Genomic DNA, 25,975 nt, shown 5'->3' on the forward strand with positions numbered 1-25,975 from the left:
TGCTTTTTGAAACCTTCATTTGCCAGATTAACAGCTCTGAGTTTTCTCCTATAATGCCTGATGAGGTTAGAGAACACCTGACAAGAGATCTGAGACCATTCCTTCATGCAGAATCTCTCCAGATCCTTCAGATTCCCAGCTTCTCCTCTTCAGTTCACCCCACTTTCTATAGAATTCAGGTCAGAGGACTGGAATGGCCATAGAAGAAGCTTGTTTTTGTCCCCAGTGATCCATTTTTGGTTTGTGTTTGGATTATTGTACGGATGGAAGATCCGATGGTCACTCTGACAGAGTTCTAGCGTTTCTCTGTGGAGAGAGGAGAACATTCCAGAAGAACAACCGTCTCTGCAGGACTCCACCAATCAGGCCTGTATGGTAGAGTGGCCAGACGGAAGCCACTCCTAAGTAAAAGGCAGATGACAGCCTGTCTGGAGTGTGCCAAAAGGCACATGAAGGACTGTCAGACCATAAGAAACAAAATTGTCTGGTCTGATGAAACATAGATTGAACTCTTTGTCCTGAATGGCAAGCATCATGAAACCAGGCACCACTCATCACCTGGCCAATACCATCCCTACAGTGAAGCATGGAGGTGGCAGCATCATGCTGTGGGGATGATTTTCAATGGCAGGAACTGGGAGACTAGTCAGGGTCAAGGGAAAGATGAATGCAGCGATGTACAGAGACATCTTCGATGAAAACCTGCTCCAGAGCACTCGGGACCTCAGACTGGGGCAAAGGTTTATCTTTCAACAGGACAATGACCCTAAGCACACAGCCAAGATAACAAAGGAGTAGCTATGGGACAACTCTGTAAATGTCCTTGAGTGGCCCAGCAGAGCCCAGATTGAACCCAATTGAACATCTCTGAAGAGATCTGAAAATGACTGTGCAACGATGCTACCCATCCAACCTGATGAAGCTTGAGAGGTCCTGCTAAGAAGAATGGGTGAAACTTTTGGGTGAAAAGTTTGTAGCATCATAATTAAAGACTTGAGGCTGTAATTATTTCTTCAACAAAATATTGAGCAAAGGCTGTGAATACTTATGTTTTTATTTTTTATTTTATTTTATTCACTTATTTATTGTATTAAATTTGCAAAGATTTCAAACAAATTCCTTTCACGTTGTCATTATGGGGTATTTTATTTAGAATTTTGAGGAAAATAATGAATTTAATAAATTTTGGGAAAAGCCTGTAACATAACAAAATATGGAAAAAGTAGAGCATTGCGAATAATTTCCGGATGCACTGTATACACAAACTGACAACCAACCTCAACTTTCAGTCAGAATTTTATTTTGTATCCTGGCTGTCATGGAATCAAATGCACTGGAGCGTAGGATATTATAGGCATCAAAGGATACATGTCTGCTCTCTTCAAAAATCATACAGATGAGGGTATCTCAGTAGGAAGGATATGATACAATCATTGGATTTGGAAGGGCCTTGTTGCTTTCCTACCTCTGTAAACTGCCTGTTTTGGCATAATTTTTCAGCTTGGAGACTAAATAAAGCAGTGCTTTACTTTCTTTATAACAAACAGTCTGTTGTCATGTAAATGTTTGTATATTGGAATGCTCAGATAAGAGGAAGGTGATAATTGAGGAGAGTCTAATGTGTATGCCCTCTGAACCTCATTGTTTGCTTGCTTTCCTTACTTCCATTTTTCTTCATGGCACTGGTATCATTGAACAGCCAGTCAGAGAGCTGTCTCCCACTGATGTCAATTCAACATGCTCAAAAGGATGAAAAGTTGCAGATGGTGGTCCAACACCATCACACCACAAAACCTAGGCCACACTCAACAATGGCACAAAACCTGCCAAAAGCCAACCATCCTACATGGAAGAACTAAAGCATATCCAAACTAACTTTACACTGAACCCTCAAAAAAAGTGAATATCAAACTCATGTCAGATCAGCATAGAAGATCACCTTTCTCCTGACCCCTCATTTTAAAGTTGTTGTCATTCAGCAGTTATGACCTGCTCTATGTTTTTCAGTAACTCAATAACCCCATTTAAATCCCCCACAAACCCCTATTATAAATTCACTGAGATCTGATCCCTGTGCTCCTGAGCTTACTGGATTTCTAAAATCGCTGGCCAACCAAACATCTCCCCAGGTCCCCTCAGTGCTGCAGTAGTCTGCTCCGCTGAAATTGGATGCGCTTGAGGGACCATTGAATGGAGACTTCCCAGGATTCTGCCAAGGCTGCTGAATTAAACATGAGATGAGATATGCAGTTAACACTTTTTTCAAGAAAAAGAAAATTCATTTAGAAAATGTATTCTACTAATATTGTAATTATTATTATTCATTGGTGGATTGGCTATCTGGCAATTCTGGCAAATGCCAGAGTGGTCGCACCATTTTGTTGTGGGCCGGTCAGATGTGGGCCGGTCAGATTTATTTTCAATATATATAAATCAAATTGTTTTTACAGGCCAGCAGCACATAGGACAGGGTTTTATTGCTTGCACGATTTCTCTTATGGTTATAAGAATAATATTAATATTAATAAATGTTAAGCATTTGGCCCAGTCGGCAACGGCCAGCCGCCTGGTCCTGAGATAGGCCGACCCATCTGTTCAGTCAAAATCAAGCACGCCATCAGAGAGTGTGCAACACAATCTAATTTTCAATAGAAGTTAGATAATGGTACGTAAAAAAGAAAAGGAGGTGCAGAAAAACTTTGATGAACCAAAAAAGGGAGGGTGGGGGCTTAAATCAGACACTGTTAAATGCATAAAATTAACCTAACTCGAGGACAGTTAGTGCCGCAGAGGTAAGAAGAAAATACAGCTTGCACAGCTAACACATTTTGACACTGCAGGTCCAAGGTTTTTTTTTTCTTCTTTTTTTTGATAGTAGCCTACATTGTATTAAACACTTAAGCTCATTGTAGTACCCCAGTATATTTAAAAATGTCATTGATTCGTGATAATTGGTTACAAGTGTTAACGAGCCTGTAACTGAATTGCTTGAATGAAATATAAGCAGATAAAGTGGGATTTAGGGTAAACACTGATGTAGGCTTCTTGCTATATAGTCTTACACATAAAAATCCTATAGCAATAGTCATAGTATTTTAGGCATTTGTAGTGAACTTTACTTTGCATATGTAGGTAGTCATATATTAAAATAAAACTTTGAATGCACACATTACGTTTACAGTATGCAATTAATCCTTTGTTAGGGTGGAACATAGGCTTCTATTACTGGCAATCATATGCAATAGTTAGATGAGGTATTATAAACTACTGGTTTACTTATGTTCTATAAAAAAATATTTACTGCTGCTATTATTTATAATGTTCCCTTTTGTGCTATTATTACTTGTTTCTATTCATGTGTATTCCAATGTTAAGAAGAAGTGAGAAAATATTTTTCTGAAATATTTACATCTGATACTGTGTTCATTAACTCGGATGTTGCTGGAATCGGTACAGCCAGAGACCCCTGGTCTTCCAATACCAGCGCTGTGAGGAAGGATGCTATGGTAAGCCTAGCGGAGACAGGGAGGAGTGTGGTAGAGGTAGGAAAAACCCAACAGACAGACCAGTGACAACAAAGAACAAGGTACTGTAGAGAATGGCATAAACAGCAAACAGACTCTACAACATCCTCAGATTCTTTTTCTTTTGTTTTTACTGTATGTGTAAATTTGTTATAAATGTGTGCTCTTTAAAATATAGTAAGCATTGTTTGCCAGACACATACATTAAATGTTTAAATATCTGTTACATATACGGTACTGCTAATGTGCATGTCCAAGGGTGGGGTTGTGTGAGTGTGGTAGTGTAGGCTGGTATGGCCAGGGCTGAATTTTTGTCCCAGTCTGCCCCTGTTATTATTTGTTTTGTTTTGTTTTTGTATGTTACCTATACTGTATATATAAAAAAGACATACCCTGCATTTCATTTAATTCCATGTGTAATTATCCCTCAACCAGTCATCAGTTCCTCCCGCCTACGAAGATAATGAGGACCGAGTATGTAACCCTGATGTATACCGCATCATTGTATACCTTAGAAGTGCAACACCGTTAACAAGCAGCAGATTAAGAACATGAGCTCTCTATGGTTTATTGTTGCCCAGTTTCATACTGGATATATTCTCTGAGCTAAAAGAAAATCCACTCCAGCACTTTTCCAAAAAAAATTAGCCACCAGCTGCTGCCTGTTAGCTTGTTAGTGTCCTGAGGAAAAGAGATAAGAAAGCTTTGTCATCATAAAAGAGGTTTTGGTTCTTGTCTTTTTAGGTCTGTTAAAAAGTTGATCAATGTGTAATGGAAACCCTGGGTGACAATCATAATGTAAAGCCTTCTTTTAAGGAGGTCCAGATTCTTTGTGAAGGCTAAGGGCCACAGCATCACAAAACTAGGCTGTGGCTCTTTGAGCTGGAATCTGGATTTTTTGTTCAAGAGATAAAAATAGATACATTCTGATGTCTCTTTGAAAAGGAGCATAAAATGCATGTGAGCCTTAAAGATAATTCCTTTTGTCCACCAATTCCTTTTGTCCACCATTAATGTTCAGCATAAAACACTCTGCAACACTCAATAAACTCTTATTTTTTATTTATTTTTTAAGAAAATAAAAAAGTATGTAATTTGGTACTGGGAAAACATACTTTCAGAAATATGAGGCAAAATACTATTGATTGTAAATAGTTAAAGATTCAGCCTCAAATCTGACTGACCGTAACAAAACAACACACAAATCGATACAGCTAGTCAGTCTGCCTCACATCACTCTGCTCTTGTGTTTTTACGTGCATTTTGTGCCCCAGTCTGCTGATTTGAAATCAGGGGGTGATAGGCTAATGTTGTGATTGTCATGTTGGCCAGCAGGTGCTGTGGCCTGACATTCTGCTCTCGATTGTCTCCTCACTTAATCCGTCTTTTGTGAGAGATTAGCAATATCCTGGTAACTCCTCTCTGGAGAGCGGCGAGGGAAGAGCCCAGGCAGGCACAGGACAATGCTGAACCATGAAGCATGCTGTCTAATTTCATTACCCTCATATGCTTGGAGTGAGGGAGGGGGGTTAGACAGCTGCAGTTTAGACTCTAATGTGCCGTAAAAGGGCCAGCAGAACTTCAGTGGCCCTCAAAAGAACTTGATTAAAGAGGCCCTCTATCTGATTCTTTCTCCTGTGTGGTTGCTTAAATTTTATAGAATTCAGTGGTGCTCCCTATGAAATTGTGAGTATGTGTGTGGAAAATGAATTCTCCACTCTTCTCTTCCAAGGATGCCTCCTGTCAGTTTATAAAATAAAGTATGCATGACTACTTGGTTATGTTGTGATCAACACTGACACTTTGCTCTAACATGCTAGACCCAGCTATATATGCACACACACACTCTACTGATTTTTTTTTTTTTTTAAATAAAAATAAATGTATGCTCTTATCGATTGGGGATTTATTCCACTGACCAAAAGTGACAGTTAAGAAATGTTGAATTGTACCAAAGATTTAACATTTTCAAAATGCTGTTCATTTGAAATTTCCTTTAACAATAGTTTCACAGTTATCATTAAAATATTCTTGAGCACCAAACATATTAGCATATTCAAATGGATCTCTGAATTATTTGAATTACTTTAGTTTTGTTTTTTTTAATTGTTATAATATTATACAATATTACTATTTATATATATAGTTAAATAGTTGCTCTGATATTATATACGTATATATATATATATATATATATAAAATATCAGAGCAACTATTTACACCTAGGTGTGATTACTCTGCATCAAACAAATTTATTTTATGCTTACTTTATGACTACTTTTTTTTTTCTTCTCATTTAGTCTTGTCAAGCACTCTTCAGTCTCAACCTTCAGAAGCACTTTAACCAATGCTTTCTTTGCAGTGTACTGTATGTTGTCTCTGGAAAGTTAATGTAGAAAGTTTCCTCAATCAGTGTCTCCTGCTTTGCCATCTTGTGTCTGTCAGGAAAGCACTTCATGAAAGTTCTACTATCAATAATAGTTTAAAGACCCCATGTCACCATCCATGCAGACATTTTACTAACAAACATTCTTCAGAAAGACTGCATATAAATCTTTTATGTATTAACTTATGCTGTTTACTTCCATTATAATTAAATATTAACTTTAGCTATAGGTTATCAGGTAATATTTTATTTTATTTAGACACATGTAAATCCTTATTTCCTATGATAAACAGCATGCTTCCCGTATTTCCCTCCAAGCAGTACAGTCTTTGAAGTACTGTGATCATAATCATGCTGAGCTTTGTTTATGAGGTGCCATGAGGTGTCAAGCTATCTTACTCTCCACAAGCTTAATTTGTGTATTAAACCATGATTGTGTATTTGCATGTGTCCGTAGCCTGCAGACTTTAGGTGATTTGTAAGATGGTGTGACAGCTATGGGTAATAAGATTATGGAGCCCTGATTGATTTGCTATAGGTGGCAGCAGGTGGCAGGCACAGGTTGATTGAAGCGTGACTAATAATTGGCCCGATCACATTTATGTCTCAAGCTGTGGCTTCCTGCTGCACTATTAGCACTTTCTAATAGGCTGCCAATTAACAGAGACATCAAAAAGGCATGCATGATCACAGCTCTGACAGAAAGGAAAGAGCTCTCCTGCGTTGCAGTTTTGTCTTTAGTTTTCCTTTCAAACAACCTTCTTTGAGCATTGTTTCTAGGAGTATATGAATCAAAGACCCTTAATGCAACCAGTGCAGTGTATGGAACATAGTTTGAAAGTATATAATTTATCATTTAAGCAGCATTTTTCTAAAACAAAGAATATTTTGATTGAATCTCAAATTACATGACAACATTAAATAAATTCAGAGTAAATACAAATATTTAATCCAAATAATAGATTCATAAACCTTAAAACATTAACATTTAATTATTCATATACACTGGAGTGAATCAGACTTTCTGATGCTAGATGTGAGGATCATTTAAAACATACAGATTCACTGGAATGAACCAGACTCTTGCCTTGTCCAAATACCCACACTTGTGGTCTTGGCCACTTGAGAGTGTGTGCACGTGACAGGAAGTAAGTGTGCAAGAATGTTAGAATCTTAAAAACGGCAAAGTGAAGTGCCCTTAATGCACACTATCGCGAATACTGCTCTGGAGTGGTATTCAAGGTTTAGTGTATCCCATAATGCATCATGTTCTGGAAATAAATCGTGAGACTTTTTGCCAAGATCACGCGAGAGGTCACCGAAAACTTTACAATGCAAGTTAAATATGAATAATAATAATAAGATACAATAATAAGTACATATCATTTGGTAGTAAAACAAAGTGCTTCATGTTTCATTGCTGCAAAGGTTAGTATATTTATTTTGTACAACATTTGGAACTGCTTTTTATCACTTAATTTGAAGCAACACAAATGAAAATTGTCATGTAATAAGAACTACTGGACAGACATTTAGAAGTTGATTTTAAAATCCAAAGTATTTAAAATTAAAATAAATCTATTTGAACACTTGCATTTTTGAAGTACTATAAGTGTGTCCCAACAGGTAATGAAAAGTTTGACACACACTTGTGGTCTTCATCCTCACTTGAACACTTGGGTCAAATACCGGAAATACATCATAGAAGTAGTCAAATGCAAAGACCGCAAGTGTGGGTATTTAGACAAGGCTTTTGTGTTTTTAGATGTGAGAAGGTAATTGAAGACAGACCGATTCTCTAGAATGATTCAGCCTTTCCAATGCTAAATGTGAGAGGATCATTTAGGATGGACTGGTTCACTAGAACGAATCAGACTTTGCGATGATAGATTTGAGAGGATCATTTAGGATGAACCAATTCACTACAACACTATATAAGTACATTGAACCTAAGATTGAATATGATTTTTCCATTTGTTTGTTTGACATAAATGCATATAGATGCCTAATATAAATTTAGAGCCACTAAATCAGATGTTGTAATGCAGTAAAGCTGTTTGTGCAAACAATGCGACATTCAGAGCGGCAACTACACTGTTACTTTTTAGAAAAAGTTGCCTATTCCTGGAAAAGCTATACTGTATTTTGATGCTGTTTTTAATGGCTTCAATACTTTCAGTTAGTTGCTCCCTAACACTGCAAGAAGCTACATTGAAACATTTAATAACCTATGGAAGGCAGCCCTCAAAGTAAAGTAAATAATACCATCTGCACCAATAAATAAATTGAACTCCCTGTTTCTGCTAGGAAATGAATCTCCTGAAGAATATAGCTTATTTTCTGGAGCAAAATATATTAAGATTCATACAAATCTTGGAGGACAGATAATATCTTGTTGATTTTCAGTAGGGCTGCCAGGTTGTAACGGTACAGGAGGAACCTTTATATTGTGTCTGTGGAAGTCTCGCCATATCTCACCCAAGTTCAGACCAGACCCTGCCGGTGGTATCAATCTCACACAGATACAACTGCAGAAAGTGGGAGAAAGGAAGTTTATGGGTCAGAAAGTTTGAAAGAGAAATGAAAAAAGAAAAAAAAATTTGAAGCCAAAGGGTGTGCTGCATCTCACAGCTTTAGCAATGGCCCTTTCGCTGAGGGCAGAAGAATGAAGCAGGGAGTCTTTTCAGCCAAGGTTGACTCGTGTTTGCTTTACTGATGTCCTGCTTATATGTGAATCTCACGTGGAGCAAGAAAAAATACTCCCTCTCTCCACCCTACCAGAAAATGATCGCTCAGGCTGCATTCATTGTGTTCATGAGTTACCTTCTGAGGTACACAGGCCTTAGTTTTGGCTTGAACATGGGTAGCAGGACTGCAAAATCTCTCCTGTCCCACAGGTGACCGCAGTGAATTTGATCATTGAAATGCTGACTGGGTTCTCCTCTTCAACCTGGTAGGGGGTTCACTGAACAACCGCACTTTTGAGAGCCACTTTTTAATGGAAGGTTGTAGAGATTGCAGGATTTTAGTTTTGTTCCTTATTTCTTAATATTTCACTTACTTTTGCACGTAGACTCCTTTTTATGTGCATATATCTTTTAATTTCTTTCTTTTTTTTGTCATTTTGGCTCCTTGTTTCTCTAGTGTCTGAAATGCTCAGGAAAGGTTTATTACACCTGCTGGGCTTTAGAACATAATTAAGCTATCGAATGGAAACAGTGAATCGACAGATATCATAAACAGGGTTCATGCAGCTCAAAGAGAAAATCATCATGTTAGCAATGGCAAGGTCAGAGGTTCAATGATTAAATGTATAACCTGGAATGCAATGTAGGACACTTTAGATAAAATACCGTAATCCCTCAAATAAAAACCGGTAGTCAAATTAACGCTGGGCCTCTTATAGTGGCCGGGGGAATGGTCAACACGGACAAATAAAGGCCAGTCTTAAATAAAGGCTGTGGGAAATTTGTGCAGCAGAGCCAGATAATGAACGTACATGCCCACTGCCGGAGCATTTCTCGTTCTCAAGTCAAGAACCGGTTGCATCGGTTTTCGGATCACCAGTACACTGAACCGAGAACAGTTTCTGTCGGACGCGGCCGATTCGAGAACTGAGGAGCTGATGATACTGCGCATGTGTGATTCAGCGTTAAGCAGACTGACACAGAGCGCGTCTGAACCGAACTGATTCTTTTGGTGATTGATTCTGAACTGATTCTGTCTGTCTGTCAGCAAGTGTCGGGTACTAAAACATACTCTTTTCATTAATGTTGGTTTAATATATATATTTAAACTTATTCTTATTATAAAACTTAATAATGCAGTAAAGAGAAGAGAAATAAACATGAAGCTGTCATACAATTTGATATTCAGCAGATCTACAGGCTGAAAGAAACATCAGTTCCCTATCTGTCGGTCACTACGAGTTATGTCGAACGGCCACGTTCGTTGTCTTCCGTGTCTGGGCATTCAGCACGCTGAAGGCGCGTTCGTGGATGGTTCATGAACGCACTGCGTGTGTGAACATGGCAACGCTGCGATCGTGTCTCTCCTTTCTTAAAGGGAAAGGAGCAGACCCCTCTGTCAATACCCGTTCCGGTTTCTCTGTCACGAGCAGAGGACCGCCGGCTAGTGCTTTGGGAGATTTGAAGGTGACAGTGAGAGCTTCTCCGCCGGGCCACGCCCCACGGACCTCTTACCCCTTCCGCAGTGTTTGTCCTGTGCGGCTGCTGGGTGATTTTGCTGGGCTGTCTTATGGCAGTCCCAACGGGTCATTCAGTTTGCCGCCGGGGATCAGATGTCGATTGCAGCATCGGGGATGGGCTGTTGACCTCTGTGGATGAAGATTCGGCGGGGCTGCCCCCCTCGGGTGTTGTCGCCACTGCCGAATTGGACCCAGAGTTGACAGCCGTGCTTGCCCGGGCAGCTGTGAGCATCAGGATGGAGGTGGCCGCCCAGCCCTGAGTGCTCACGGCTGTTTGATTGGTTCTCGCTGTAGAGCGCGTCTCCCAACCGCGTTTTGCTCTGGTTCCTTTCTTCCCGGATGTGCATGGGGAAGTGATGTAGTCGTGGATGTCCCCTTTTTACGGCCGGAAGCAGCTCATTTCGTTCCTCCGTCCTCACTACCCTTGATGGCGGGGCAGCTAGGGGTGCGTTGACATTCCCCAGCAGGAGAGTGCGATTGCGGTGCACTTGTGTCCGCAAAACGCCGCCACTGGGAGGAATAGTCCGAGCCTCTCACCCAAGGCCTGTAAGCTGTCGGCCGCTCTCGCTGCCAAGGCTTACAGTGCAGCGGGCCAAGCTGCCTCTGCTCTGCATGCCATGGCTATCCTGCAAACTCACCAAGCCAAGGCTTTAACAAATGCACGAGGGTAAAACCAACCCGAGGTTGATGCAGGAGCTGCGCATGGCGACTGACCTCCCCCTTCTGGGTGACGGAAGTCACAACGCAATCCCTCGGGAAGGCGATGTCCACTCTGGTGGTCCAGTAGTGCAGTTTCTGGTTCAGCCTGGTCTGTATGAGAGACATTGACAAAGTGCACTTTCTCGATGCTCCCATATTCCAGGCTGTCCTGTGTGGCGACGCTGTCAGGGGCTGTGCCCAGTAGTTCCTGACAGAACAACAGCAGACTGAGGCCATCGCAGGCAGTGCCTCAGCCTGCTCGTCGCCGTAGGCGCCCCCCTGCGTCCTCCACACCAGCTCCGTCCCGTGCTGAAAGTTCTTCGAGGCTATGATGGCACGTCTCACCAGCAAGCGTGCCCAGTCAGTGCTGAACTGCCTGAGTTCCTTCAGAGGCAGGACAGTGGTACCACTGAAACACTTTCAGAGGCTCCTGGGGCATATGGCATCCGCAGCCGCAGTCACGCCGCTCAGGTTGCTTCATATGAGGCCACTTCAGCACTGGTTGCACTCCCGAGTCCCGAGATGGGCATGGCGCCGCGGTACACATCGTGTCACCATCACACCGATGTGTCGCCGCTTATTCAGCCCCTGGTCGGACCTTGCCTTTCTACGGGCCGGCGTGCCCTTAGAACAAGTGTCCCGGCACGTTGTTTTCACAACAGATGCCTCCAACTCGGGCTGGGGTGTGACATGCAACGGGCAGGCAGCTTCGGGGTCCTGGACAGGACCTCGACTGCTTTGCCACATCAACTGTCTGGAGTTGCTGGCAGTGCATCTGGCTTTAAGACAGTTTCGTCCGCTGTTGCTGGACAAGCACGTGTTGGTCCGCACGGACAACACTGCGGCTGTTCGTACATCAACCGACAGGGCGGTCTACGATCACGTCGCATGTCTCAACTCGCCCGCCATCTCCTCCTCTGGAGTCAGACGCGGCTCAAGTCGCTGTGCGCTATCCACATCCGGGGGAGCTCAATCGTGCAGCCGACGCGCTCTCACGACAGCTCACTTTCCCCGGGGAAGGGCGACTCCATCCCCAGACGGTCCAGCTGATCTGGAGTTGATTCGGGGAAGCCCAGGTAGACCTGTTTGCTTCCCACGAGTCCTCCCACTGCCAGCTGTACTATTCCCTGTCCCAGGCTCCCCTGGGCACAGATGCACTGTGACACAGCTGGCCTCGGGCTTTACGCAAGTATGCGTTTCCCCCAGTGAGCCTGCTCGCACAGACACTGTGCAAGGTCAGGGAGGACGAGGAACAGGTCCTGTTGGTTGCGCCTTATTGACCCACCCAGACCTGGTTTTCGGAACTCATGCTCCTCGTGACACTCAGAGACCTTCTCTCTCAGGGGCTTGGCACCATTTGGCACCCGTGTCCAGATCTCTGGAACCTCCACGTGTGGCTTCTGGATGGGACGGGGCAGACCTAAGTGATCTGCCACCAGCGGTGGTAGACACTATCACTCAGGCTAGAGCCCCTTCTACGAGGCAGGCCTATGCTCCGAAGTGGAGTCTGTTCACGAATTGGTGTTCTTCTCACCGAGAAGACCCCCGGAGATGCCCGGTCAGAGTCGTGCTTTCTTTCCTGCAAGAAAGGTTGGAGCGTGGGCTGTCACCCTCCACCCTGAAAGTGTATGTGGCTGCCATTGCAGCCCATCACGATGCAGTGGACGGCCGGTCCCTGGGGAGGCATGACCTAATCGTTAGGTTCCTGAGGGGTGCCAGAAGGTTACATCCTCCTAGGACACCCCTGATTCCCTCCTGGGACCTCTCTATTGTCCTGGCGGGACTTCAGAGGGGTCCCTTTGAGCCGCTGGATTCAGTCGAGCTTAAGTTCCTGTCTCTTAAGACAGCGCTCCTGATCGCGCTCACTTCCATCAAGAAGGTCGGGGACCTCCCAGCATTTTCGGTAAGTGAAGAGTGCCTTGTGTTCGGGCCGGCCTACTCTCACGTTGTCCTGAGACCCCGGCCTGGATACGTGCCCAAGGTTCCCACCACTCCCTTCCGAGACCAGGTGGTGAACCTGCAAGCGCTGCCCCTGGAGGAGGCAGATCCAGCCTTGGCATCGCTGTGTCCCGTAAGAGCGCTTCGCATATACGTGGACCGCACCCAGAGCTTTAGAAGCTCTGAGCAGCTCCTGGTCTGCTTTGGAGGTCAGCAGAAGGGGAAGGCTGTCTCTAAGCAGAGGTTGGCCCACTGGATAGTGGATGCCATCGCCTTGGCTTAACATTCCCAAGGCGAGCGGTGCCCCCTGGGGGTGAGGGCCCACTCCACACGGAGTGTGGCCTCCTCCTATGCTCTGGTGCACGGCGCCTCTCTGGCAGACATCTGTCGAGCTGCGGGCTGGGCGACACCTAACACCTTTGCGAGGTTTTACAACCTCCGTGTGGAGCCAGTTTCTTCCCGTGTGTTGGGTAACAGGTAATTGGCGGGAAGGGCTGGCTGGGTGTCACGCTTGCTGCGCCATTCCCCCTAGCACGGGGATATGAGCGCCTTTCTTCTCCCAGTAGAGTTCCCCGGTTGGCGTACCCTGGTCGAGCATCCTCCAGCACCCTCGGCAGTCAGACTTGGCGGAGCAGTCTGTCGCCAGGCCCAGTACTGGCATTAGCATGCCCGGAGTTCCGGTCAGCCCCTGTACTGGGCTAGGTGTTCATATGGCTTGGTTCCCTTACGGGTAATCCCATATGTGTATTCTTCCACGGTAAGGTTTCCCTCTTGGCAAACCCGTGTCTTCCCTTGACAGACCCGTTCTGTCAGTCTCTTCTGGCAGCCGTTCCATCCCTACTCCAAGGTAGGACCTGCCTCAGAGACCCCTTCCATATGTAGTACTGCCCCCTGGGACAGTCCATATCAGTATATCCACATGTCACCTCCCTACGGGTAGGATGTGGTCTCCGTAGCGACCTTTTCCTAGGCTCGCTTCCCCATTGTCTTGCCAGCTGAAAGAACAAATAGGGAAGATTTGAAGCAATCTTTCTCTGAAGGTTGAAATCCCTTCCATTAACTTTATGTGGGCGGAACAGCAGCGTGGCCTTCTCCAGCAGCGATGTACTCACCCTTTGGCCCCTTCGGTACCAAGGTCAGTGTATTTGCGCTGGAGCTTTGGGAAGGTTACGACCTTAAGCGTAGCTTTTGTGACACGCCAGGGCTTGTCAACAATTGCAGCACCACAGGGTGTGATGTTCAGGTTGTGGCGTTTTCCATAGGACCCCATATGTTGTTCAACATAACTCGTAGTGACCGACAGATAGGGAACGTCTCGGTTACGTACGCAACCCTCGTTCCCTGATGGAGGGAACGGAGATGTTATGTCCCCATGCCACAACCTTGAACCGTTCGGTGTTGCCGGGACACGTTCTCGGATCCTCAGCGTAAAACCTAATGAGTGGATGCACCTGTCACCCTATTTATACCCGTTGGCACGGGGAGTGGCTCAGGTATGTTAATCCACTAGCCAATTTTCATTGGCGTTTTCTCTTAAATTCAGAGATGATTGGCCTCCCAAGTGAGACCCCATATGTCGTTCGACATAACGTCTCCGTTCCCTCCATCAGGGAACGAGGGTTACGTACGTAACCGAGACGTTTCTTAGTTCAAACACACCTTTGTAAAGGGTGAAAATGATACTTAATGTATCAATTAATAAGCCTAAGTTTGATACTTGCACGTCTCGCTTGTTTGAAAGAGAGTCCTGATGCATTTTGGGGCTCCAGTAGGTTGGCTGAAGTTAGGTGATGGAGAACCATTTCAAGTCAGAGGATCTTGATGAATGTTAAGTCAAAGCTGAAGGCCTGGCGCAGGCTCAAGGGTTGCAGAATAGGTTCTAGCTCACATCCTGATTTTCTTTCTATCCTTATCCACAGATCAAACATGACCGCAGACTGTCTGAGCTATGTGTTGGGGCCCACTGGGCACGCCTGCACGAGTTCAGGCTCTCCACATAGACACAGAAGTCTTAGCAAAAGAAGAACTTGGGAGGAACTGTGCGTGAGCCTTTTAAAGTCTGAGATGGTTCATGCCTCTCAGGATGGGCTTGTCCAGTGAGAAAGGGTGAAATTGTAAGCGGGAGGATGGAAATGCTGGGGAGTTTTATGACCCTTTGTCTGAAAGCATGATAACTTGCAAATGTAACTGGATCAGAAGTTGATATACAAACTATTAACGATTCTTAGAACACTAATGTGTTGCATAGGTATGAACATATAATATACAATTTAGATCATCAGAAGATTAATTCATAGATACTGGACATGGTAAGATTACATATAGGTAAGAGTACATGAACGAGTGGTTCTATCATAAGCATGCATAAAACAGTCAAATTCAACAGACAATGTACAAGAACTGCAATAATATATACAAAGACCTGAAGTATATGTGTGTTTATTCAAAGAAAGGTTTTTGTATGAAATAATTAGAGAGGAGTCCCTTTGTATGGGCATTATGTGTCTGTTTTAGAGAGACTTGTGTTAGAGTTTTTTGCCCGCATTCCTGTGTGCCATAAACTAGTGTTATCAGGTAGTGTGTCTTTGGTTACCATGGAACCAGAGGCCTCTTCTGCCTTTTTTGAGGTGATAGTTACATTTCGGGGGATATTATTTGATATTAGATATTAGACATTAGATATTATTTGTTAAATATAACAAATAGCCTTTTTTGAGGTGATAGTTACATTTCGGCGGATATTATTTGATATTAGATATTAGACATTAGATATTATTTGTTAAATATAACAAATAGTTTTGTGTCTGATTGGTCCAAATACACACACACACACACACACACACACACACACACACACACACACACACACACACATATATATATATATATATAATTTAAATTTTATTCATTCATCGCTTTCATCCTCAAAGATCTGAAATCTCATCATGATTAACTGAGATTGAGTAAATAATGAATGTATATACAGTACAGACCAAAAGTTTGGACACACCTTCTCATTCAAAGAGTTTTCTTTATTTTCATGACTATGAAAATTGTAGAGTCACACTGAAGGCATCAAGGGCTATTTGACCAAGAAGGAGAGTGCCAGATGACCTGGCCTCCACAGTCACCGGACCTGAACCCAATCGAGATGGTTTAGGGACGAGCTGGACCGCAGACAGAAGGCAAAAGGGCCAACAAGTGCTAAGCATCTCTCGGGGAACTCCTTCAAGACTGTTGGAAGACCATTTCAGGTGACTACCTCTTGAAGCTCATCAAGAGAATGCCAAGAGTGTGCAAAGCAGTAATCAAAGCAAAAGGTGGCTACTTTGAAGAACCTAGAATATGACATATTTTCAGTTGTTTCACACTTTTTTGTTATGTATATAATTCCATATATAATTCCACATGTGTTAATTCATAGTTTTGATGCCTTCAGTGTGAATCTACAATTTTCATAGTCATGAAAATAAAGAAAACTCTTTGAATGAGAAGGTGTGTCCAAACTTTTGGTCTGTACTATATATATATATATATATATATATATATATATATATATATATATAAGAAAAAAATCTCAGTATTACTGGTGTATTTAAGTCATTGTATGAATTTTTAAATAAATGAATAGACAAAAAAAAATTCACTTCACTCATCTCTTAAATTCATAAATATTGTAAACACAAGGCCATCATGAATACAAATACGGTTTTGAAATGAATGAATATTTTTATTTATTCGTTTGTTTATTGTATGATAAATAATAAAGAAGTTTTTTTTAGCAGAATAGTCTTTCAAATCCGTAATGACCCTAAAAATCATAAACTATGTGATGGTAATCACACACACACACACACACAAAATGATGAAACAATTGAATGAAATTTGAAATTTTGAAGTAGAAAATCTGTTGTCTTGTTCTTGTAAATTGTACTCCAGTAATTTGTTTTATTTACAGCTTTGAAAAATCTTAGTGTAGATGCAATGACTAAATCCATGCTTTGCTTGACATGCTCTACTGTATGAGGAATACAATGTTATCATATCAACAAAACAAAAACAGTAGTACTCTTTTGTAAGTGAACTCACAATACTAATGCATTTGCCCCAATTCTGCTAATATTCACTCCAAAGTCAGTGATTCTCTTGATATCTGTAAGAAGACACCGCCTTTATCACAGTCTCTGCATGAATCTGTCTGTCAGCGTGATCTACTTAAAAAATCCTAAAAGCGTTTTATTTGCTTAACAGTGTAGTGTTCTTTTTTCTCTTGACTCTTAGCAGCATGCTACACTTGTAAGCACTGGGCTCAAGCAGGGCTGTGCTATATTAAGCCTGTGCTTTATCACTGCTCCATCTCCCATCAGATTCATCACAAAGACTTCATTACCTAGCTGCCACTCAAAGGACACTCCGAGACGGTGTCAGCGCTGCTTCAGATCCTCCTCTGCCTCCCCTTCCTCAGCCATTAACATGACATCCTTGGCTTCGTGAAGATATTTGTCATGAATCAGGCCTAGCTCTCCCACATTATTGTCACTTACGAGCCAAGAAGATGAGGTATACCGCTTTCATATCAACCCCGAGTCGGGGTCTCAGCGTTGGCATGAGATACATAGAAAGGTGTTTTAATATGTTACTTTTAACCACATCACATAGATATCACATCACAAGCCTCGCAGTCAATGTTTGTGAATACCAGATGTCAAATTCCTAGTTTTGTTTTAAGATAAGTTTGACACGAGTGTGCAGTGCCACAAGCTCCTGCGATGTTGTCATCAATCCGAGATGGGAACATTCACGACCTGAACCTCTGTAGACATTCCTGCCTGAATCGTATATTACAGTGTTAAACAGAACTCTTGAACTGACACGTTAAAAGGTATTTTGCAGGAGATTGGCTGTCGTGTTCCAGGGATTTAGTTTCATGGCTAAATTGTCCTGTGCTAGATCTGTCTAAGTAATCTTGCTCGGCGATGTAGCTCTCTTCCTCAAATCAAAATGATCAGACATGTTGGACATGAGCGGAGATTTGATATCAGAGATTAGTGGAACACATGTCCTTCTATCCAGATAATGAGTTTAGCTCTTGTTTGTTGGAGGGAGAGAAAGAGTGAATGTATTTCCTGCTAATTTCTACTGGGTTTTTTTGGAGGCCTATCCCACTGCTTTACCCCCAAAGTCCCAAAAGAGCTAAATTAAACTCCTTCTGGTTGAGTAAAAAGGAGTACAGAGGAAATTAGGTGACATCATTTTACAGTGACCTTCTTGTTATGTGACACGACTAATGTTTTTATATAACCCATATTGAAAGAAGAGAGACTAATGGATTTTTGTATTGAGAAGCCAGTTGCTGACAGGTTTTCAAATAGAATATTTTTATGAAAGTTTGGTAGGATTTTTTTTTTTTTTGAAAGAAGTATATTATGCTCACCAACACTGCAATTATTTGATCTAATATACTGTACTACTATGTACTATGTAAAACAATAATAGCAAATTTGGTGAATGTGAAATTAAACTTAACCTGAACTATATTGTGGACTATATCGTGCTCCAGGGATGAATTTGATTAAAACATAAAAACATGTTTCAGTTTAACTGAAATGCTGACTAAGATAAATCAATAGCAATAGCCCACTTGCATGTGCTCTAATGTAGAGACTCTTGCATGTACACAATTAAGCAACTTGGTCTTAAGGTTTAACTTAATAGTTGGTTATATTAAGCTGACCTAAACTAAATTGCTGCAGATTTCTAGTTCCCAGCATGCTTTGCGACTTTATAAGAAGAATAAATGTTGAAATTGAGTCCACCCTTGACCTGATTTCAAGAAACGCTTAAAAATCCCAATATAACACATACTGTATAACACACTAACAAATCTCTCCCAATATTACTACTGTGCAAAAACATATCAAATAACTGCTAATTTCAACATTCATTCTCCTTATGCATTCTGAAGCAAAGCATGCTGGGAACTAGAAATCTGCTGCAAGTCATTCAAGGCTTAATATAACCAATTATTAAGTTCACACAATGTTTCCTATTAAGAACAGTGGACTTTCAGTAATATTTAAGTAGAATTAACTCTCCAAGATTCATTCAAGCCACTCTCAGACCATGTTCACAGGCACCTGGTAGCATTGTACACCTTGTTGATTCGACAGTGGACAATGCTAAATACAGATGTAGGTTAGCTTAAAGATATGCAGTCTTCAACAGAAATGATTAGTTTACCTTCCGAGTCTTTGGGTTCAAGACATTCATCATCACGTCACAGCCCCATAGGCATAAGGCTATGCACTCTGTAATGGAAACAGAAATGATTATTCACCTCTCAAGTTTGTTTGTTCTTTTGTCTCGTGACTGCTTCCCAGATCAGTATCTTGTAATGTTTTGTTATATTTAGGACTTATCAAAGTGACCCCATCATAGGGATAAAGTTTAAAGCATTAACGAAATCTTCACTACCACATTCAATGTTAAGGAAAAGAAACTAACAGAAATGCACAAATGTATAAATTATATGAAATCAAAAGCTAAACTTTGAGACCAGAAACACATCTTGTAACTGTAAGAGTAAAAGCAAAAACTACACGCTTGTTTGTATAGAAGGTTGGGAATTATTAACAAATTTGTAAACGACATGGACCCAAAGACTCGGAAGATTAACTAATCATTTCTCTTTCTGGTATAGACCTCTAGTCTATGGAGCTGTCAACGTGATGAACGATTGACTCGATCCCAAACACAAGGACTCGAGAGGTGAACTAATCATTCCAGTGCACAGAACCTATATGATGTTGTGCATGTGCAGTCAGCAAATGAACGAATCCCTCTCTGAGATGACTCATTGTTCCCAAAGTCATATAAAAGATTTGTTCAAAATGAACTAATAATTCAAAAACGACCCATTACTACAATTCATTCAAACAGTCACTAAAGATCACAATTGAAATCTGCTGCTCTCCGTTGTCTCCTTTCACGCTCATATATAAATTGTGTAAGCTTATCTCACTATATAAGATCGAAAACTCAGAAAAGGCCCATACATACACCCACCAATAGGCCTTCCCCTCAAATAAATCAGGAAAGATGTCGCAACTGGACAAAAGAGATGGTTACAGCATATGTAAACAAAAATGTGTCTCCCTTGTCTACTTCATCTTAATACCAAATGTAAACAGGGCCTCAAACCCCCTCTTCTAAATTGTATAAAACCCCCTTAAATGACTTCTACCACATACTCAGTGCTTGTTAGTGGAGCTATTTAGATGTCTTTTAATATTGTGTCAATATTGTGTGTATTTTTATCTCATTCTCATATTTGGGATCCGTGTCTTTCCTAGAAAACCACCCAATTTGTTGCTGTTAGCCCCATGAATACAACTGGCAAAATGAATTGCTTACAAACATGTGTAGCTTCATATGCACTGTGTCTTGTGTTGAACTGTTATGTGGTTTGTAATTCACTCACATTAGTCCATAGACATGCATCTGTCAAGTTGTGTCCTTGCGGGATGAGATTAACATTATCAACTCCCTTTCCAGCCCCCAGTCTCCCCTGACTCATTATACCTCAGTGTGTGTGAGCCGCGCATATGATGGCCTTAGTGAGTGAAGGCAGGCAGGCAGGCCCTAGTTTGAGATGCGGTCCCTGGTGTATTATGCTGTCTTGAAGGCTGTGGACTTGAAGGCTGTGGACTTGCTGGCGGCCCCACTGACCTGACAAACAACAGCTATGACAAGCCAGTGACGAGGCTGTCAGAGGCTCTGATGGATGACACGAGCAGCCGCCTGTCACCCTGAGTCAGTGACATCATGCAGGAGAGAGAAGCGTCTTCTTGCAGAAGTTGTGATGGACATGTTCTGTAACTGCCATACACGTGTATGCATACAGATGATCGCTCTGATCACTCAAAGTGTGAGGCAGGACAAGATATATTCACATTCAGATGCACACAGGAAGTCTTCCAAAAAAAATCATACAAAACACAAGAGCTGCTTACCAGTGTGCATCATGCTTTTGAAGCTTTTAACAAGCATGGGATGCTTGTGTGCTGGTCTCCCTGCCAGACCTAGCTTGTGAAAAACACAAAAGTTATTATATGTTGTAATAATATTTTTATTAGATTTTTTTTCTATTCTATTCTGTTCTGTTCTGTTCTGTTCTATGCAGCCTTGGTGATCATACCAGACTTATTTGAAAATATTTTTGAACACACACACAATAAAAAAGTAGATTATTAAATTAATACGTTTTCCAATGGAGGACCTTTTTTTACGTTTTGATCCACCAAAAATATAAAAAAATATTTTAATTCAGTATTTAAAAGCATGCTCATCATGGATTGTGTATGTGTATGAACTGATTTTTATTTTTTATTATGTGCTTCATATATAAATTAATAAATAGGACAAAAAAAATGTGTTGTGTTACTCACCCATGAACTGGCCTGGAAATGAATGCTATTCTAACCTGGTTCTCTGAGCAGTGATGTGAGATACTAATTTCTGGTATTTGTTCATGGTGGTAAGTTGTGTCTCATTGCTACTGTGGCTTATATAATTGCAGGATTGAAGGAATTGCTTTCTGTCTGATTTTGGAGAAGTTTGGTTTAAAAACAGTGTGTGAGCTGTGCAGCTGACAGAACCTTTGTTAATAATGAGCCTCTTGTGACATGTTGCGCCATGCCATACAATGCCAATGAGTGACACATCACCCACACCTTTGGAACTGTACAGATGTACATTAAATATAAGCTTATGTAATAACAACAGTGTCCATGTCAGCACTGTGTATGCACCTCTCTCTCTCTCTCTCTCTCTCTCAAAATTTAAATAAATAAAAATAAATAAAATGATAAGTAAGAAAGAAAAGAAAAGAAAAGAAAAGAAAAGAAAAGAAAGAAAAGAAATCACCACAAGGAAAACACTTCTGATGGCTTTGTGTGGCTTAAATAAATGCAAAACCTCCAGAGCAGATTTAGTTTTTCAGCCAGTGAATGAAGTGAATGAAAAGAATAATGGCTGTGAATACAAGCCATTCAGCCACTGTATGTTGATATAATAATAAATAATTCCACTAGAATATAAAAGAATGCTCTACTCAGAACATTTCAGCATCATCACTTTGTAGAATCTCACTGAGTTAACTTATTGTGTAATATTAAATCAATTTACTTCAAGAGAAAGTGAAAGTGATGTGACATTCAGCCAAGTATTGTGACCCATACTCAGAATTCGTGCTCTGCATTTAACCCATCCAGAGTGCACACACACAGAGCAGTGAACACACACACACTGTGAACACACACCCAGAACAGTGGGCAGCCATTTATGCTGCGGCGCCCGGGGAGCAGTTGGGGGTTTGGTGCCCTTGCTTAAAGGGCACCTAAGATGTGGTATTGCCAGCCCGAGATTCGAACCCACAACCTTAGGGTTAGGAGTCAAATTCTCTAACCACTAGGCCACGACTTCCCCCAACAAAATCCAAACTCTGGAACAGAAGCAACATTAACCACACTGGATTCGAACCCATGACCTCAGAGGTTTGGAAACAGTGCCTTAGCAGAGTGAGCCACATTAGTTGCACACTTAAAGTTACTTCACTCCAAAATGAAAATATTGTCATTAATCATTTACCCCCATGTCGTTCCAAACCTGTAAAAGCTTCGCATTTTTTTTTTTTTTCGGAATGCAATTTACAATATTTTGGATGAAAATCAGGAGGCTTGTGACTGTCCCATTGACTGCCAAGTAAATTACACTTTCAAAGCCCAGAAAAGCATCATCAGAATAGTCCATCTGCCATCAGTTGTTCAACCGTAACATTATGAACAAAAATATTGACTTTATTCAACAATTTGTCTCCTCTGTGTATCTCCACATCACCGTAGCGCCATTTCGGAGAACATCAGCTAGTGGCAAGCAGCGTACACTCCTTTTAAAATATAACTTCATTTAGGTTGTGTTACAATGGTTCTGCTTTGACATTGTTTGAAACTCTTTTCATTGGCGGAACAAAATACAGATAAAATAAATGGTAACATTTTGTCTAAAATGCAATTTACTCAACATGACCTTGGGAATATTGAACTGTTATTGTTTTTGAAAACCCAATCACTCTGCCCCTTTATTTTTGTTAATTCCAGCTATATGTTTTTGAATTAGTTACAAAGTAACAACATTTTGAACCCTTTTTTTAAAGTATCAATTGCATATCCTGAATCTAAATATGAAAGTATATGAAAGTATACTTGCAACAGGATAAATTTACCAGAGAAGCAAACTTGTTTATATTTAGTGAGTCTATGCTGCAAACAAGTGAAACAAAATATAATATAATACTTAATATCAGACTCAGCTTTCTTTTTCAGGTAAAGATAACTTTTTAAGTGCATTGAGACATGTCTACTAAAAAAATTAAGACAAAGGTACTTATTTAGAATAATTTTAATCTTGCAGCTATCTGTGCACAATGATGCAATATTATCAGAAACTAGCTGCTTATTAGCATGCATATTACTAAAATATTAGCCATTTATAAGTACTAATTAAGCACATATTAATGGCTTATTCTACATGACCTTATTCTACATCCCTAATCCTACCAATACCTAAACTTAACAACTAATTTACTAACTATTACTACCCAGCAAATTAGGAATTTATTGAGGGAAAAGTCATAGTTAATAGTGAACATGTGTTCCCTATTCTATGAGGGGCACTCTCACACACATACATTCTCCTTTCACATACATATATTTTTGCTTTCACACACCTACATTCTCCATTCACATACATACATTTCTACTTTTTCACACATAATTACATTCTCCTTTAATATACATACATTTCTACTCTCACACACATACATTCTTCTTTCACATACATGCATTTCTACTCTCACACACACATTTACGTTCACCTTACACACACATTCTCCATTCACATGCATACATTTCTCCTCTCACAAACACATTCTCCTTACACATGCATACATTTCTACTTTCACACACATAAATTCTCCATTCACATACATGCATTTATACCTTTTTTGGTATCCATTGCTTCCTGTTTAAGCAGGAAGTCACTCTCAGACCAGGAAATACACGTAAAAGACCTCACAATTTTACAATATTGCTATTCAAAGTCTTCCTGTTTTCTTTTCAAGTACAGTTTTTACTTTTGGGAGTAAGTAGCAATAAACATGACATAAGACAATTTTTTTAATAATGGTGCTGGAATGTATTGAACAAATGCGAAGAGAAGCCGATTCTTTTGTGAATGATAGGATGCATAGAGAACTTTTTCTGAATGGGACAAGACCTTTATCAATGTGATTTTGTGAGCTGAAAGCTCTATGTTAACATTTTACATCCATTTGTCTGTATGCATGTTCTTTAAAAAAACTTATAAAAAGAAATGAAACTGTTAAACCATTTTATTATAGTGTTTGGCTATGGAGCAAACAATTTGACTGAATTATTATTCATTTTGACATCTGATTTCATTTGTTGAATAGGATAACTAACAACATCAACATGCTTACTACAACAGTAGAATCTGCAGGAGACATGCATGAGTAAAAGGCTTCATTATGCCAGTGTGCAGATCGGTTATAGAAAGCAATGCCTAGTGCATCTTACCAATAGTTAATGACATTACAGTTTTTTTGGTGAGTCAGTTTAGCATGATTGCACAGTAAAAAGTAGCCAGACTTTCATAGCAAAAATAAAACTTGTGTGTTTAATAAGTGTGTTTGTTGGTGCATGAATTGTCCATGCAAAATGGTCACAACATGAGCAGTCAAAAATGTCAAGCTCCAAAACAAAATTACTGAAATACAAAGAAAAAAAGATAAAGTAAAACATCAAAAGTTGATCAAGAGACATGGTGAACAACAGTACAACAATGCCGTCAGTGAACTTGTTGAAAATATGCTCCTGTAAATTCTGTTAGTTGTCAAGATTACTGGCAACTTATTACTGTTTTTCAAAAAAAAAAAAAGAATTTCAACAAAGTGCAATATCCAAGTCAAGTCACCTTTATTTATATAGTGCTTTAAACAAATAAGATTGTGTCAAAGCAACTGAACAACATTAATTAGGAAAACAGTGTGTCAATAATGCAAAATGTCAGTTAAATGCAGTTCCTCATTGAATTCAGTGATGTCATCATCCAGCTCGGTTCAGTTTAAATAGTATCTGTGCAATCAGATCCACCCCTGGTGATCCAAATATCCACCCCCGAAACATGATTTAAGAACTGTTTTGAAATAATTTAAATACTGACATTTATCTGTATGAACTAGATCTTTAAACATAATAATGAGACGGAGGTCTGTCCATTAATTAGTTTATGCCAAAACCATGGGTATTTTCTAATGCAAAGTCCATGTTTTCCTGAAAGTCTCTGTAGGTGGTGTGCAGTGGTAATTTTAAACAAGTGATGCAGGTGTTTGCAATGGGCAGTTTAGAGGTGCTTTCTGCATCATGCTCTCGGTGAAGAAATTCAATCGACGGTTGTGGAGAGACGCCAATTGGTGGAACAGTATTGGCAAAGGCAAGAATTGTTTCCAGCTTCTGTGTTCCTTCTTGATCTAGAGAAAAAGCAACATCGTAAATTCAGATAAAAAAAAAACTGTATGCATCACTATTCTTAGTCCCTGCATGTAGTCAATAATTTTATCCCTAAAAACTCATCTTTGATCACCAAAATTACATATTTATAAATTTTTTCCTGTGGAAAAACAATTAATACTCAGCAACAGTGTTGAATTTGCACATGGTTTGTCTAAATACAAATTAAAAACACCACACAGACATAGGGCTGGACGATAAATCGATTTTATCGATTTCTTTGTCATCTGAATAGTGTTTTTTTTTTTTTTTTTGCCCATATCGCCCAGCCCTACACAGACATAAACAACATCAGCATAGAAGGGGGCGAAAACTCTCTGGGTGAGCCTGTATTTTGTCCAGCACACCAAGTGTTCTCAGTCCATCCCGAAATCTTTTTTTAACAAAAAAACTTAGTTTTTATGTCTTTATATTGCATATATTAGTTATAACTATGAACCTTATAACCCTATTAAAACCTATAACCCTATTAAACTATGCTATCTACTGTACTTCATGCATGTCAAATTCATATTTTCTAGTCAGACCCATGAAAACTTTGCTAATTTGTGTACATATTATAGGACATTAAATA

General features: G+C 40.5%; 1 protein-coding gene across 1 annotated transcript in view; it reads left to right on the top strand.

The window, feature by feature from the left end:
* Positions 1-25,975, top strand: part of LOC132136496 (transmembrane protein 132E) — a 378,370-nt gene that overhangs the window by 222,369 nt on the left and 130,026 nt on the right. The window lies entirely within an intron of this gene.

The sequence above is a fragment of the Carassius carassius genome, chromosome 4 (assembly GCF_963082965.1).
Source record: "Carassius carassius chromosome 4, fCarCar2.1, whole genome shotgun sequence".
Lineage (NCBI taxonomy): Eukaryota > Metazoa > Chordata > Actinopteri > Cypriniformes > Cyprinidae > Carassius > Carassius carassius.